Source organism: Podarcis vaucheri (genome assembly GCF_965113315.1).
Source record: "Podarcis vaucheri genome assembly, chromosome: 1".
NCBI lineage: Eukaryota > Metazoa > Chordata > Lepidosauria > Squamata > Lacertidae > Podarcis > Podarcis vaucheri.
The window spans coordinates 99,242,242-99,258,290 of NC_138759.1; the positions used below are offsets into that span (position 1 = coordinate 99,242,242).

Genomic DNA, 16,049 nt, shown 5'->3' on the forward strand with positions numbered 1-16,049 from the left:
AAACAAGAGATTAGCAGCTCCACTCAGAGATAGGTTGCTCAGAATGAGGATGCCAAGACTAAGAGTTCCCATTGTCTCCCTGGGCCACCTGATTCCTCTGGGCTCCTTGGCTGCACTCTTCTTTCTGTCAGGGTCTGTTTGGAGTCCTGCTGTGAAGCAGCAAGACTCTGCTAAATCAATCCCTCCACCTGTCAGCTGGCCTCGTAATGCAGAGAACAGGGTTCCCGTTCTGTGATTTGGTTTCATTGAATGACTGCTAGACTGGGAAGGGGGAAAATATGAGCTTCCCAAAATGGGAAGCATGAGTCGCTACCCAGGGCACTACAGTCAATTTGTGGCCGTTGTTTTTAAACTGCATTGTGTTGCTTTAGTTCTCCAAATGATGGGGTTTTTCTCCAGGCATGTTCACTAGATTTCTTTTGATAAAGAGAAGCCAGAAACAATCCTATGGCTGCCTTAAATTCATTTTATTTCTCTTTAGATAATGTGGCAACATGCCTTGCTGACTTTAATGGAAGTCTGATTCAGCCTAGATTCACAATGCTGGAGGCTGATGGGAAGGTGAAGCAGACATCCCTTATTTCAACATTTCTGGTACTCTTCACACTTGCTACCTGTGAACCAGATCATCAAGTGGAAAGGCAAATAAAGACCAAAGAGCAAGCCCAGCGAAAAGGCCTCTGCTGAGAGGAGCACCAGCTGCATTATACGATTATTCTCTCAACTCATTACTTGCTGGCATTACTGTTTTGGGGCCATTGTCCAGCCAGCTTCAAAGCTGGCACCATGACATTTTACATGACAGGCATGGCCAGCCTTCGGAAAAAGGCTGTAACTAGACTTCATCTGCAATTCCCAGACAAAAAGGCAAAGCAGCTGCTTGTGTATCGGTGGTAGAGCTAGACTTGGAAATGACATGTGAGGGGGTGGAGAGAGAGGCTGCGTTATAACAAAGCTGGTATTTGCTTTGGCTCACTTCACAAAAGAAGCCAAAGTAGACAGCAGAGGTCCAGCCAATTACCCCTCCCACCTTAGCCACCTTAAGGCCACTGTACACAGGATTTACCATAACATCAATAGATTGCATTACATCTCATATGCCCTTTGGAGTGCCGTATACAGAAAGCTACTCGATTGTAAAATAACATTAACAATTGGAACCATTGTTGTCATTGTTTTCCATTTTCCCAAAAGAACTTGTCTGTGAAGCTGAGGATCCCAACCGGCTTAAGCCCTTGTGTATTTTGCTCAGGCTTATTTGCACTTCTAAAACTAGCTGCCCAACAATTTTGTATTATCGTTTTCTTTTGCAAGTATCCTTCGAAATGGAATCCAAGATGGCAGGATAAAGAAATAGGCAAAATCTGAGTAAATGTATTTCAACAAAGATAAGTATAAAATTCTGTACGTAAGTAGGAAGACTCCAATGCACAAATACAGGATAACTAATGCCTGGATTGACAGCAGTACATGTGAAAAGGATATAGGGCATTTAAAGGTAAAGGTACCCCTGCCCGAACGGGTCAGTCTTGACAGACTCTGGGGTTTGTGCGCCCATCTCACATCTATAGGCCGGGGGCCAGCGCTGTCCGGAGACACTTCCGGGTCACGTGGCCAGCGTGACAAAGCTGCATCTGGCGAGCCAGCGCAGCACACGGAACGCCGTTTACCTTCCCGCTGGTAAGCGGTACCTATTTATCTACTTGCACCCGGGGGTGCTTTCGAACTGCTAGGTTGGCAGGCGCTGGGACCTAACAACGGGAGCGCACCCCGCCGCGGGGATTCGAACCGCCGACCTTTCGATCGGCAAGCCCTAGGCGCTGAGGCTTTTACCCACAGCGCCACCCGCGTCCCTTTGATAGGGCATTTAGTAGGCCACAATAAAAAAGGAGTCAGTTGTGTGACACAGCAGCATAAAAAGGCTAAAGCAATCCTCAACTGCATCAACAGAAGTAGTGTCCAGGTTATGAGAAATAACAGTACCACATTTTTCTGATTCAGTCAAGCCTGACCTGGAATATGGTGTCCAGTTCTGAGATCCATATTGAAAAACTGGAAAGTGTCCAAAGAAGATTGACCAAGACGGTGAGACTAAGACCTGTAATGAAACATTGAGGGTGTTTGATTTGTTTATCCTGGAAGCGAGACAAATAAGAGATGGTATGTCTGCCACCTTTAAATAAGGACTGTCACATAGATGAGGGACCAAATTTATTCTCTGTTGCTTTGGAGGATTTGACCTGCATCAACAGGTTCACATTACAATAAAGGGGGTTTAGAATAAACGTTTTGAAGCACGTAGTAGTGGTGTGAGCTTTTTGACAGTATAAAAGGCTGCGTCAGAAAGAGTTGGATGAGAGTCCTTAGTTACAAGTTTTCCAGCAGAGACTGGATGGCCACCTATCAGGGATGCTGAAGCATTGAGTTTCCTGCATCACCAGGAAGTTGGACTAGATGATCTCTGAGATACATGCCAATGTTGTGGTTTATTTTTAATATATAATAATGTCATTGTTACATAGGCCAATGTCTTTGAAACAGAAAGCCATATCTCAATAGAGAATCCCCATAAGCTCAATTTCGTCTTGAAATAGATATCAACAAACAGTCTATTTCAGTCCTGTCACACTGCAAGTTTACATTACATACAGACTGCTAGCATCAGTCACCATGTGGTGAGTTGCCATGTATGACTCCCTGTTTACATTTGGGGTCTATTTCCGAAGAGAGGAGAAGCGAGAAGCAATGCACCATGTGGCTGACTGTTGCTAGCAGTTTCATGTTTCTAGTTTGTATGTTGATAGCTGCAATTACCACATGTGCGGGTTCAGCCTGCGAAGCACATGGCAAACCTTCTGGTTTTCCCCCTGAACAAGAGGCTTGTTTGTTGCCTCCTCTTAAACATAGTCTTCCATGAGGAGCAAGCAGTGAAGTAGTCCCATGTGGGGGGAAATGCATTTCAGAAAGTCATCTAGTGGAGCTGGCAGATGACTGAGTGATTGCATCCTCTGCCATATCCTAATGTGCAAAAGCCTTGCTGGTGTTAGACACAAGGGTAGACAGGTAATTAAATAGACTGATAGACCATGGGTTTCTCAGAGAACAACAGTATCAAGCAAGACATTAACTCAGAGAAATTGGATTCCATTCCCACATCCCAACAATAAGGACACTGAGGCTCTGAGGCCCCCTCTGTTGAAATGTTATTTGTGAAGCTTTGACATGAGAAGTAACTCCCTTTAAGCCACATGTCAGGAAACTGAAATCAGTGGGTTACTAGATAAAAAGGACTGGCAGGATCAACCACATAGTGAATAAATTTCAGCTACTGAATTCCAGCCATTTTCAATGCTGTCAATAAAAAAAGTAAAACTTGTTAACAGCATGGTCTACATAGACATTTGCTCAGAGGTAAATACCATTGGAACATACATTTGAGTACACAAAGGGAGGATTTCAATTTTAAAAGATTTCATTGGACTGGGGCAGGGAACCCGGGGTTCTTCAGATATTGCTGGGCTGCAATTCCCATCATCTATGGCCTTTGGCTATGCTTGGTGTGACTAATAGTAGTTTGAGTCCAAGAAGATATGGGAAGCCGCAGGTCCCCTACCTCTGCATAATAGCAAAGGTGTGGAAGTAAAAGAAGCACAATTTAGACTCAGGTCTTGATGATCCCAAGTGGCTTGTTTGGGGGTTTGTTTTGGAATTCCATAGCCGGTGGTGTTGTTGTTGCTTTTGAACAGATTTTAAAGTGCAATGCCAAAACACAGTGCTCTTTTAAAAACATGTGTTGTGGTTGTTTCATGTGTCCCAGAGGAACATAAAGGGATACAGCTGCTCCTAAAAAATAAAAACACGTGGTTTCCAACACTTAGGTGATGGGTGGTGATTCCTGCCCTCCCCATCCAAATAGAACTCCTGCTCAAAGGTGGAGTTCCACTGCAGCTGGGACATACCAGCCTTCCCCAACCTGTTGCCCTCCAGATGTGTTGGACTACAACTCCCATCAGCCCTTGCCAGTGTGACCATAACTCCTCGCTCTGGAGATTCCCATCTGGCTTTATTCATCCCTTTGACCAGGCTTGCTGGTGGCTGATGGAATCTTGAGTCCAACAGCAACTGGGGAGCCGTTATATTATTAATTGCTTTCAGATGCTTCATGGGAAGTGAAATAAAATAATAATAATAATAATAATAATAATAATAATAATAATAATAGACATATTTTGAGGTGAGAAAGTAATTAGGCATTCTGAAGTGGGGCAGTCCTGGATGGACTGTTACCACCTGCAATTCCCCCCCCTTAAATTAGATTTTATTGAAGATTTTCTTGTGTTACAAAACAAACAAATAAACAAGGAGAAGTACATATAGTGTCTCCATATTCAATCCATAGAGTATTTTTCACAGTTTGTTTACATTCAGTCTGAGACACTATTGTCATAGACATTGTGTGGTTGGGGACAGAGGGGAGAGGGACAGTGACCTATTCCTCACAATAGCATACGAATAAATATGGCTAATCTGACCCAACACCTCGCTCCCAATACAAACAAACCACACTGCAACCAACCAAATACAACCAACCAAGTTCCAAATTTTCACAATACCAATTAATTAATTAAAGGACCTACCTACATGATGGTGACACAAAAATCCTGCATAAACACCACCTGCATTTTTCTATAGTATAAATCTGACCCCTTGGCTTAGCTTCTACTTTTTAATTTCAAACCTACAGTATTCTATAAATGAACCAGCAGAGGGAAGCACATCCCAGCTAGTATTGTTAATCCAAGCAACTCATGTTTGTTATAATAGTGTGTATGTAGAAAACACAGAGAGATGTGATCAATTACATTTAGGAAGGGGGAAGGTATATGGTGGAGGTGAGACAGAGTATCAATACTGTGTCATGTATCAATCTTTCAAAGAATGAAACATGAACAGGATTGTAAGTCCATCATTGTATCAGTAACAGCAATTTTGACGTATTTTGTGACAGTTTTTCCATGCACGAAAATAAAATTTATCTAAAATCTGGTTTTAGATAAAAGAGCCAAAATCTTTCTTCACAATGTTTACTACAATACTGCATATTGAATGGTTAGAGGTAATGGTGGAATTGTTATACAGAAAACCACAGCTCAACAATTTATTTACAACTTACATACCTTGGAATCAGTTCAAATTCTTGCTAATGAGAATGGGGAGAATTGAGCCAATATCAAGCATAATTGGTTTCCCATTGTGCTATATAGGATGCTACTACCTACTCCCAACACTATTGGTTAAAATAAACATCATTTCAGATCAAAAATAATCAGAAGATAAATGCATGGATTGATTTTCTTTTGAGTAGAAGTGGTGTGGTTCTCTCTAGGCAATGTAAGTCTTTCAGGCATATGAATGCTGCAACACTGAAAATCCTTAAGTTGTAGGTTTAGGAGCAGGGAGTATTTTCAGTATGTTGTGTAATATATACTTATAGACCCAGTTCAGACATCATGGACTCAGCTTGAGAACTGTGTCCCAGTGCCATCGTATCTGGTTATTAGACTCTGTCAAAGGAATCCAAAGCAACATCTGCAGTAGTGGAAGCTTGTTGCACAACAGATGGTTCTTGTGAAACAGCTGGCCCTTGTTGTGCAATATGCTGCACAACAATATTTGGTAATATGCTTGTGTTTTTCCTTGTGTGGCAGCTGACTCTTGTTGAACAACAGTTGATCCTTGCTAGGGAAGCCATTGCAAACGATATATATTGTGTTTCCCATTGCTCAACAATGTTCCATCAGCACACATATACCACTAAGTGACTTTAACTTGGCACTACATTGTACACAACCCTGTGTCTTTTGTATTTTATTTCATTTTATTGTACACAACTCTGACAGCTTGGAAGAAGTAGCCTGAGTAAATCTGAGTTGTTGGGGAGTTGAGAAGCCAGGACAGAGACTATTACAAGAGAATCCAGATTGTAAGCTTAACTGAAAGCAACAAGGCTCAAAACAATAACTTTTCCCCTCTTCCAAACTCACAAAAGGAATATAAAATGTACAGTTGCAAACCTATTCAAATTGGATGAAGCATGCGAGTTTTAGTCAACTGGTTAAATGTGCATATGGGTAAAAGCAAAGAGCTGTATTTAATGGTGCCTTTGCAAAAAGAACTTCCACCCACCCAATTTCCAAGTGCCCTAGTGCCACCCTCTGCAACATGTTCCTTTCTGTTCCGGAGGGTTACCCAACCCTCAGGTTCCAGATAGTTAAGGTAACAGTGGGGACATATCAAGTGCCACACTAGTACTTTCCAGGAAGGCAAAGCTTGAATACAAACTATGGCATTTCTCAATTTAAATTGATAGATTAGTAAGTCAGCTAACACTCATATGATATACAAATCCCAATGCAATTATTTTATGAAGTTAGAAGCACTTTTTTGTTCTTTGAGAACCACCTCTTTTATGATGGTCCATGCCCTCTGCACTTTTTATAGCAGGGTTGTGAAAACTTTCCTAGGCCAAGGGCTGCATTCTCTCCTGGGAATCCCTCTGGGAGCTGGCTAGTGGGGCCAAGTTTGCGGGGAAGACCAGAGGCAAAGGTGAGTGTAGTAAAGTATGTGTTTCCTTTCTTTGCACAGTAGGCTACATTCCACTCTCCACACCTCTGTGCATCCTCCATCAAGGCAAGCAAGGCAAACAGCTCCAGGAAACATTCCAAGCAGCCCAAGAAGAAGGTGGAAAGGGGCAATGAGGGGAGAGAGGGGCCTGGAAAAAGCCAGGAGGGACAGATGGGGGGGCACATTGGGCTAGTGGCCTTGAGGTTACCCATCCCTGTTTATATTTTTAAAACTACACTGCCCAGAGAGGCCACCTTTTTAGATTAAGCCTACAATTTCATGGGTACTGGAAGGGCACCCCAAGGTTCATAGGGAGCACTGGATCTCCAGCCTTGGAGAGGGAGATCTATTATCAGATCTACCACCACTGTTTCCAATTGGATGGAAACAGGGTAGTACAAGAGCACTTCTTCATCCTCACTTCCAATGGGCTAGTCCCCTCCCACATCCTAAGACAGCAGCCTAAAAGTTTTTGAATCTAACCAATTAAGTTGTTGCCCTAATAAATGACACACTATGCACCATAGCAGTGACTAAAAAAATGTGCATAATAGGTAGCTATCTTAAGGTATGTATACTGTAGCATACAGATACCTTTATTTCTAAAAATAAAAGCCAGGGATTGTAAAGCCCCCTGATTTATTAACATACTATTGTCGTAGTGCTTATGAAAGACCAAAAAGAGAGGTGTTCTTCAGTTCTGTTCATTTATTTTTTTTACAATGTTTTTATTAACTCAGCAAGCCACTAGAGAGCAGCATAACATGAGCTACTCACAACACAACATATCTTTAATGACACAATCATGTAAACATAAGCTTGTGACACTTCTGGTATTGTAAAAAATTGCAATCAGCTAAAAAAACAACAACAGACAACTGTCTGTGTCATCTGGTTTATCATTTCTCTTGATGATCGAGCCTCATGCATACCCTGCCTTTGAATCGGAGTAGTCCTGTCTCAAAGGCATTGTAATCATATTTGGTCCACATCTCACAAGGAAAGATTTACCATTGCTGAATGGGAATAGTCATACTGTGAAGAGATTGTATTTCCTACTTTTATTATATTTGTGGGAAATGAGTTGAGTACAATGTGCATCCTTCAATCAACACAGGGCCTGGTCCACAACAACTTCTTCTTAATTCCACCCTTCCTCCAAGATGCTCAAGGAGGTGTGAGAATCATAAAATTGTAGAGTTGGAAGGGACCTTGAGGACCATCTAGTTCAACCCCCTGCAATGCAGAAATATGCAGCTGTCTCCTATGGGGATCGAACCTGCAACCTTGGCATTATCAGCACCATGTTCTAACCAAGTGAGCATGTTTCTCCTTCCAGCTTTTATTGTCACAAGAAGCCTATGTGGTAGGTTATGTTGAGAGAAGCCCAAAGTTACACAAGCACCTTGCAACATTGTTGGGTGTTGCAATGACTCTTCCAGGGCCAAAGTCTAGAAAGCACGGGCATAAGCAAGCTTTTCTTGCTAGGTGGGGCTGCCATATTTCCTGGCTTGTTTCAAAGGAATGAACACAGAGGACAAGAGTAGTCCACATGCTCCTGTAGCACACATGCTGCTATAGGAATAAAAGAGCAATAAGCACAAATGTTTTTTGAGTCTTGAATACTAAGAGCAAACACAGATAATTCTAAACCAGAATTTCAAAGCCTTTGAGAATAATGCTCTTGCAAGTATAGTCAAAACTAAGCTGGGTAAACACACTAATCTTCTATACTTCCCTTTGCCTGTAATGTTTCTACAGTAGTTATTCAAAACATTGATCGCAGATGCAATGCCAACAACAGAGTACCTTTCCCACTCCAGTGTCTATTATCTGATGCAGAACGCCATAAAAAGCTTTTTGTGAAAACTGCCAGCTTACATTATTTACATGCCTCTTACCAAGAACATGCAGCATCTGCTTTACAAATGACATTCCACATGTGTCACAGAACAACTTTATACATAAAGTATTTCCTTTCTGTTCCTTTTTTTATAAGGGACGGCCTGGCTTCATTCTTTTTATTATTATTTTTGGCAGCAAAATGATGGCTTGCATTCACAGAGATGAATCTGTTCACTTGACAAAGAGAAATTCAACAGGAGCATTTTTATTCCGTTCTCTGTAATGCCCATCCAGATATACGCATATGTGGCAACAGGCTGAGTAATGTAGAAATCATCATGAAAACAGATTGTTACTGCTGATTACCTGAAGAGGAGGGAAAGATACTTGGTGCAATTCATTCCCACAAACAAGTGATCGGGATGTCAGAGCTGACAGTGCCAATCTGCCTGACAGGGCTTTTGTGGCATAGGCACAAAGAGGCTCCTTACACACACAACATCTGTAGCAAACTTCTGTGTACAAAGGGGAAACCAAGCAAGTAAAATAAAGGATGCACATGCTAAGGTGAGGAGGCAGCTGGTAAAATGTTGAATGGAGAGAGCTGTGTGCAATACCTATGGCCTGCACTGGGCACCCTAGAGGGAGTGCAGTGGACGAGCCTGTCTCATTGTCAGTGTTGAAATGAGATTCAACTACCAGTCTGGCCAGATTCTGGACCTTGACTGGCAGCAGGAAGGGGGCACCAAATGGTCCCTCGCCTTAGGTAGCAAAATATATTGGGCCAGCCCTGAAGCCAAGTGAGTTGGAACTCATCAATACAGACCCTGCTCTGTAGTCCACAGTTACTATATGCAGTATTGTGTGCTCAGAATCCTGTTGCTCTGAGGCAAGTAAATAACTCAACAGGGAGTGGCAGCTACTAATGTAATGTATGTATTAGGAGTGGAGCAATGTCACACCTGAGGAGTGGGGTGGGAAGCTAGAGACACGCTGCTGCTGGCATACCTTCCTTCATCCATAGATCTCAGGGCAGTTCACAACATAAAATTACAGTATAAAACCCACAAAATACATAATAAAATTAAGAACAGCAGCAAACCAATAATGGATACGGGGGGGGGTTCCCCCATGCCCCATCCATGACAATCAGAATGAATAAGTGGATTTTGTTAAATATTTTGTTTCCAAATTCATTCAGCAGGTGATGGCTGCTTGCATTGACAGCCTGATTAGCACCTACACCTTGATTCCAAGTACCTACATCTTTTTCTTGGCATCCCTCTGTCTTGAGAGACAATGGAGTGTGCCTCTGGGGCTGAGGTCAAACTGCTGGAGAATCACAGCGCCTGCTGTGGCTGCAGAGACACTTGTAATTGCTGCCTGTTGCATTCCTACTGATGTGCAAATACAAAGTTTGTGTTGATCCAAAAGAAAATCCTACGTTAAGTGGGAAGTATATCCAATAGGGTTGCCATACATCTGGAAAGAACAACAACTTTGGGCAAAAAAAGCTAGACACTTTTTCTGTTCAGATTTTCACTGTTTAAAATATGGCAATCCTAATTCCCAACTAAGCGTGCAAAGGACTGCAACCTTTGTTGACCTTCAGCAACAAATGCCAGGTCGAACACACTCATGGATTTACAAGTAACTCTTGGGCTTAACTGTACTTGTATCAATACTTGTAAATTATTAGTAAATTATTCCAGTGAAAGGGGGTTAGTTGACCGGGTTTGATACATAAAGCTTTAACTACAAATGACTAGAAAATTGCAACCATGAGAAAATCCTGTATACAAATTAATTAATAATTACATAGCTAACACTGAAGCCTTTGTTCAGTCCAATTTCCCATTATAGATCAATGGACTTCAGCCTTGGGGCCTTAGGAAAGTGAACAATATGTCTTCAAAAGAGGATAATTATGAAATAATTACAACCTCGTAGCAATGTTCAGTCTAGACAAAATAACTGCAGCATAAAAGACCAGAAGCAGTTTCTAGACTTACATGGTTCTGAGATAATAGTTCAATTATACAAAATCTGACAAGCTGTTTTTTAGTCATTTAAAAATGTATACTGAAGAATTTTTTTCCCTTTCCTTGATTCCAAGCAAATTTTCTTAAAAGCAAGTTCCATCAAAATCAGATAGTACTTACTTTAAATGAAATGTGTTTAGATTCAAGCTGGAAATACAAAGAAATTATCTTCCAAAGTGTGGTTCAAGTGCCTTGCAGGCTTAAGTCAGACATTTTTCATATGCTGGCAACTACAACACTGGTTCTTGTATGCAATATTTCCAAGAAATATCTTTTTGCTTCAATTAGTGGTTGATGCACGAAAGCAGTGATTGGTCTTAACTTCATTATCATAGCATTTTCGAGTCTCTCTCTTGTGGTTGCTAGCACCACTTGCAAATCTATTACTCATGCTTAGATTAGAATCTAAAAATAAAAATAAATCTTCAACTGGATAAACTTGGGCTTCTGCCACTCTTCAGTAGCTGCCACCACACACTGACTTCCTTATGCCTTTCTTGAGGGGCAGTGAGACCCCTCTGGCTGACTCCTGGGGTTTGGAGATGAAAATCCCTGGCTTTGGGTTTCCCCTAGACGGTTGGCACCTGCACATTTTTGGCCTTTTCCCCCTCACAGGACCCACTTTAAGGCACTGGTAGTGGGCAGAGCAGGGGAGACTCTGTGGTCACAGCACCAGACTGGGCTTTTCAACAAAGAACAAATATTTTCTTGACTATCTACAGGTAAAGGGATTTTAAACACAGAAAAGGAAAACACCACCAGGCATAAATAAAATAAGACAAAACACAGTTCCTCTGACCCTGAACTGACCCCCTATACTGGATGAGGTCCAACCTGGCCTCCTGCTTTCTACAGGTAGTTCTGGATCCCTCCCCACTGCTGCCTTCCTTGATCCTCAAGGCTTCTCTCTGCCTGTGGGCAATTTACAGTGCATGCTGCAGGCACCAACAGGGCTCTGTGAAGTGTGAAAGATAGACTTCCCTGCCTGGAAGGGGAGACGCCAGTGCCAGGCACATGTGCTTGCCTTGCTGTCCAAGCCAAGGAGGAAGGAAGGAAGGAAGGAATGGAAGAGACTTGGGAGAGCTTGCTTGCATGGTTTATCAGCCCCAGCCGGCCCCCCACTTGCAGTCACCCAGGGATTAAAGTGCAGCATGTACCACTACTGACCTGACCCTTGAGCTAGGGAAGGCTGTGCATCTGGTTGTTGACTCTGGGCCTACTGACTCTGGATTCTTACATGGAAAATTGTGGGGTGCAAGGCCTGGCCAGGGCAAAGGCTTCTTATATACCTGCTGGGATTGACAGGGCATATGACCCTCACCTGAATCTCATAGCTCTCCTGACAGGTGATTTGGTTTGCAGCCACAGTGTGGAAATAAAGGATAAGATTGCCCACCAGATACCAGGCACTCCACTATTCAAACTAGGCCCCAGTGTTTTCTTACAATCCCCTTCTCAATGAATTAATCAATTTTAATCTAGCATGTAAATTCTCAAAACTTTCTTATTTGTTAATTTGAGCAAGTAAACTACTGCTCTCACTTCATTATAAACACACTTGAACAAACCTGCTCCTCTTCCTTTCACATATATTTTGTTGCCATTTGCAACTCTCGCTGCCTCTGATGAGTTATCATTTAACTCTTTGTGGGGGAAATTAGCATCACACATCATGTGCATGGAAGTTGCCAAATCAATTAACCGACTAGAAGGGTTACTGTTAATAGCACCAGTTTTCCTATAACTTGATATTGCTGGATAGTTCTGATGAAAAATGCAAAAGCATTTTTAGTTTGCTTTCTGTTGCTACCCTGGAACTTTTCTTTATTAGTGACCCTTTGTTTTGTACGATTCCTTGCAAATGAAGCATTCCCTGCTGGTTACCTGCATTCAGCAACAGGGGTCGCTGTTTGGTAGTACCCGATTGGTTAGCTGTCAGATTCTAGAGCTCCGTGTTGGTGGCTTCGTGTTGGTCTTAGGTAATTAACAAAATACAGAGTCCATTCATAAAACACAGTGTTCATTCATAAAGCAGTAACATAAATTTCCATTGGTACATATTTGGTGTATATTTCAGCGGTTGAACGCACAGGTCTATGGCCATGCTGTAAAAGGTAAAGGTAAAGGTACCCCTGCCCGTACGGGCCAGTCTTGACAGACTCTAGGGTTGTGCGCTCATCTCACTCTATAGGCCGGGAGCCAGCGCTGTCCGCAGACACTTCCGGGTCACGTGGCCAGCATGACAAGCTGCATCTGGTGAGCCAGCGCAGCACACGGAACGCCGTTTACCTTCCCGCTGGTAAGCAGTCCCTATTTATCTACTTGCACCCAGGGGTGCTTTCGAACTGCTAGGTTGGCAGGCACTGGGACCGAACGATGGGAGCGCACCCCGCCGCGGGGATTCGAACCGCTGACCATGCGATCGGCAAGTTCTAGGCGCTGAGGTTTTACCCACAGTGCCACCCACGCTTATTCAACTGTGAATAAAAGATGGCTGGGCTCATCAACCTGAGGCTTGGGGGGGGGGGGAAGAGGTGACAAAACTGATTTCCAATAAGTGGCCCTTATTTCCATAACAAGTCCTTGAGTCTGTACTCTGAATAGTGACACTAGGGACCTAGAAGGTGCAGGGTTTGTCAGTCCAACCCCTGCACAGTCTCATCAGGGCTGACCTTAAGGCAATTAGAGCAATTGGGCCAAATTGGGCCCTGCGGTCTACTCCTAAGGGGCCCCCGCACCAGGGCAATCTAGATGGATTTTATTTATATCGCTAAGATTTTGCAGACTTTGGCTGTGAACTGCGGCCCTACCAAAAAAAAATCAAGTTGGGCCCCACTGGCTAGCCCTGAGTCTCATAGTTGCTGGGCCCAAGTTGCCCTGCCCTTGCATGAAGTCTTAGGTTTGCAATTTTGGGAGAGGGGAGACTGCCCGCTGGGGAGCGGGTGGGCTGGTGAGGCCCCCTAGATTTAGAGGCCCTAGGCTTCAGCCTACCTAGCATATACATAAATCCGGCACTGAGCAGTGGCTCCTATCTGTTGCCACTGACAGGTAACATTTTACAGAACATGGAAATAAATGCTAATAACACATCTGCATATCCAAGCTAATATCCAAGCTGCTGTTAAAAAGAAAAAAGCTGGCAACACTAAAGAAATGGCTGGAAAGTAAGACAGACACTGTTTTGCTCCCTTTTATATTTGAACCTTAGAGGCAAAAATATATCAAGTTGATCACTTCAAATCTTTACACGCTGATTCCAATCAGCAGGCCCACTGAGAGTTTCTTAGAAGCCTGACATAAGCATAGAAGTTGGAAGGTAACATTACAAATGTTTTCCAGAAGCACTACATAATATAGGGGATAGTGATTCAAACTTTTAGCAGTTTAACATTTGTCATATTCTGACATTTTTGATGAAATGCCATATTCCAAGCCCATCATGTTGCTTTGTCAGCTGTCTGGTTTGAGGTGTTTTGCAAAAAAAAAATAAAAAAAATGGTTCTGGTCCATTAAAAGTCTAGTACTCAGCATCTGCCAGCATTCTGGGATTTTTGACTGCAATTTATAAAATCCTTGGACCACCACCATCCCTGCCTCCCCTCAAATCCAGTAAGAGAACTAGCAGAATGCCTGAGTAATATATACAGACTTCAAAAATGTAAAGGATGAGGTTATGAGATGTCTTGGCCATGGGATTTTAAATCTGCATTCAAATACATCTGACAAGCTTTAATATTACCTAGTCAAGGGATTAGCAACACAGAACTGAAAATACAGGCAGTCTGAAAAATCTGACAGCCAAACTGAAAGGAAATCCTTTATTTTAACTCTAGTTTGGAACCTGGCTCATTGGAAGCATATTCCGACAAGATGGAGAAACTTTTAAAAGACCCAAGTAAAATCCTGTATATTAGGGCATAAACACACAGTTTCAGTTCTCAATAGGTTACTCCCAGATACTGGGAAACTTCCATTCCACTGAGGCAGATAAGCTGCACTTGAAGCTCTGTCATCAAACTTGCTTCATTCATAAACAATGTATGAGGCACCTATTATTTCTAAGTAGCTAATTGGGTGAACATCACCATGTGTGACAAGCTAGTTGTTTGTACATATGGTAGAAAGTGCCACATGGCAGCAGGATTCCACAGTATGTTGTTGCTAAAAGGCATCAGCCCACCTTCATTTTGGGTTCCTACATTACCATCTTTGTCTTACAGGCTTCCATTTTATCTGACAATGTTAATTAGGGCAAAATGCGTTTTCACTTCCCACTGAAACAAAATACAGGCAGCGACCATTTCTCGTGAGGGTTGCTTTGCTGGTCCCCGCACACATAGGCAGAGTGCACATAAGCCAACGCCCCATTCTGCCCTCTTTCTGGTCCAAAAGAACTCCCCCATCACGATTACGCGTCAATTGGACACATGCAAAATCAAGGGAACATTCTTGCCCTTTTGGAGCATTCAGGTTTAACATGTGATGAGAAAAGATGGGGGCACACACATGAGCCACACACCTCAATGTCTGACAACATCAGGAATACTCACTCTACCCCAGCCTTATCATGTTTAGCGCTATCAGTGTTCCCACTTAAAAAGCAACTTGTAAACACATTCAGGCAAACACACTTGCAAACCCCCCCCTCCTTTCAGACTTTTTGCACTAAATACATGTAGGTCAAAAGTGGAGGCGTCACATCTGGCAACACTGGAGCCAACTCCCAACCCTCATGTGCCCAGGCTAAATACATGAAGTGGGCTCCTGCTATCCATTCACTGGATATTAAGAACCCAGCAGGGGGTTGTGTGCAAGATTTCAACTGGCCTTTCATTTGGTAATACGCATGTAAAAAGGTAAAGGGACCCCTGACCATTAGGTCCAGTCGTAGCCGACTCTGGGGTTGGGGCGCTCATCTCGCTTTATTGGGCGAGGGAGCTGGCCTACAGCTTCCGGGTCATGTGGCCAGAATCAGAGCAGAGCACAGAAACGCCGTTTCCCTTCCCGCCGGAATGGTACCTATTTATCTACTTGCACTTTTATGTGCTTTCGAACTGCTAGGTTGGCAGGAGCAGGGACCGAACAATGGGAGCTCACCCAGTTGCGGGGATTTGAATCGCTGACCTTCTGATCGGCAAGTTCTAGGCTCTGTGGTTTAACCCACAACACCACCTGTGTCCCTACTATGCATGTAGAGTAGAGCATTTCCCTCTGACTAGAACAGGAGTAGGAAAACCTCAGGTTGAAGATGGCCCTCCATAGCCTTGGGAGTCTCTTCAGGCCATACAACCTGCCCAGGTCCCGTCCCTCAATCACACTATCCATTTTTAAAAAAAATACTGTTTTTATCTATTTTCATGGTACAGAAGATAAATTTTGAGAAAACAATTGTCACAACAGTAAACAACAAATAGCTTGTCATGATAAAACCACATGCTTTTATCATGCCACGCGTTAAAGTTTCATTTGATTAATTTTAACTAATTGCGTCACATTTTCCTATGCGTGCTGGGATCCTTGAGTGTTTCTGCCTGGCTG

The 16,049-nt window shown here is 42.9% G+C and overlaps 1 protein-coding gene across 3 annotated transcripts in view; it reads right to left on the reverse strand.

Moving 5' to 3' along the window:
- The window catches only part of NCKAP5 (NCK associated protein 5), a 621,685-nt gene that overhangs the window by 604,578 nt on the left and 1,058 nt on the right, over nucleotides 1-16,049 (reverse strand). For 2 of the 3 annotated variants that reach the window (XM_082197112.1, XM_082197110.1), the window contains exon 2: nucleotides 2,013-2,098. The exons of the other annotated variant lie outside the window; for it this stretch is intronic. The gene's annotated coding sequence lies outside the window, so the exon portion shown is untranslated. The remainder of the gene's footprint in view (nucleotides 1-2,012; nucleotides 2,099-16,049) is intronic. 3 annotated transcript variants of the gene reach the window in all.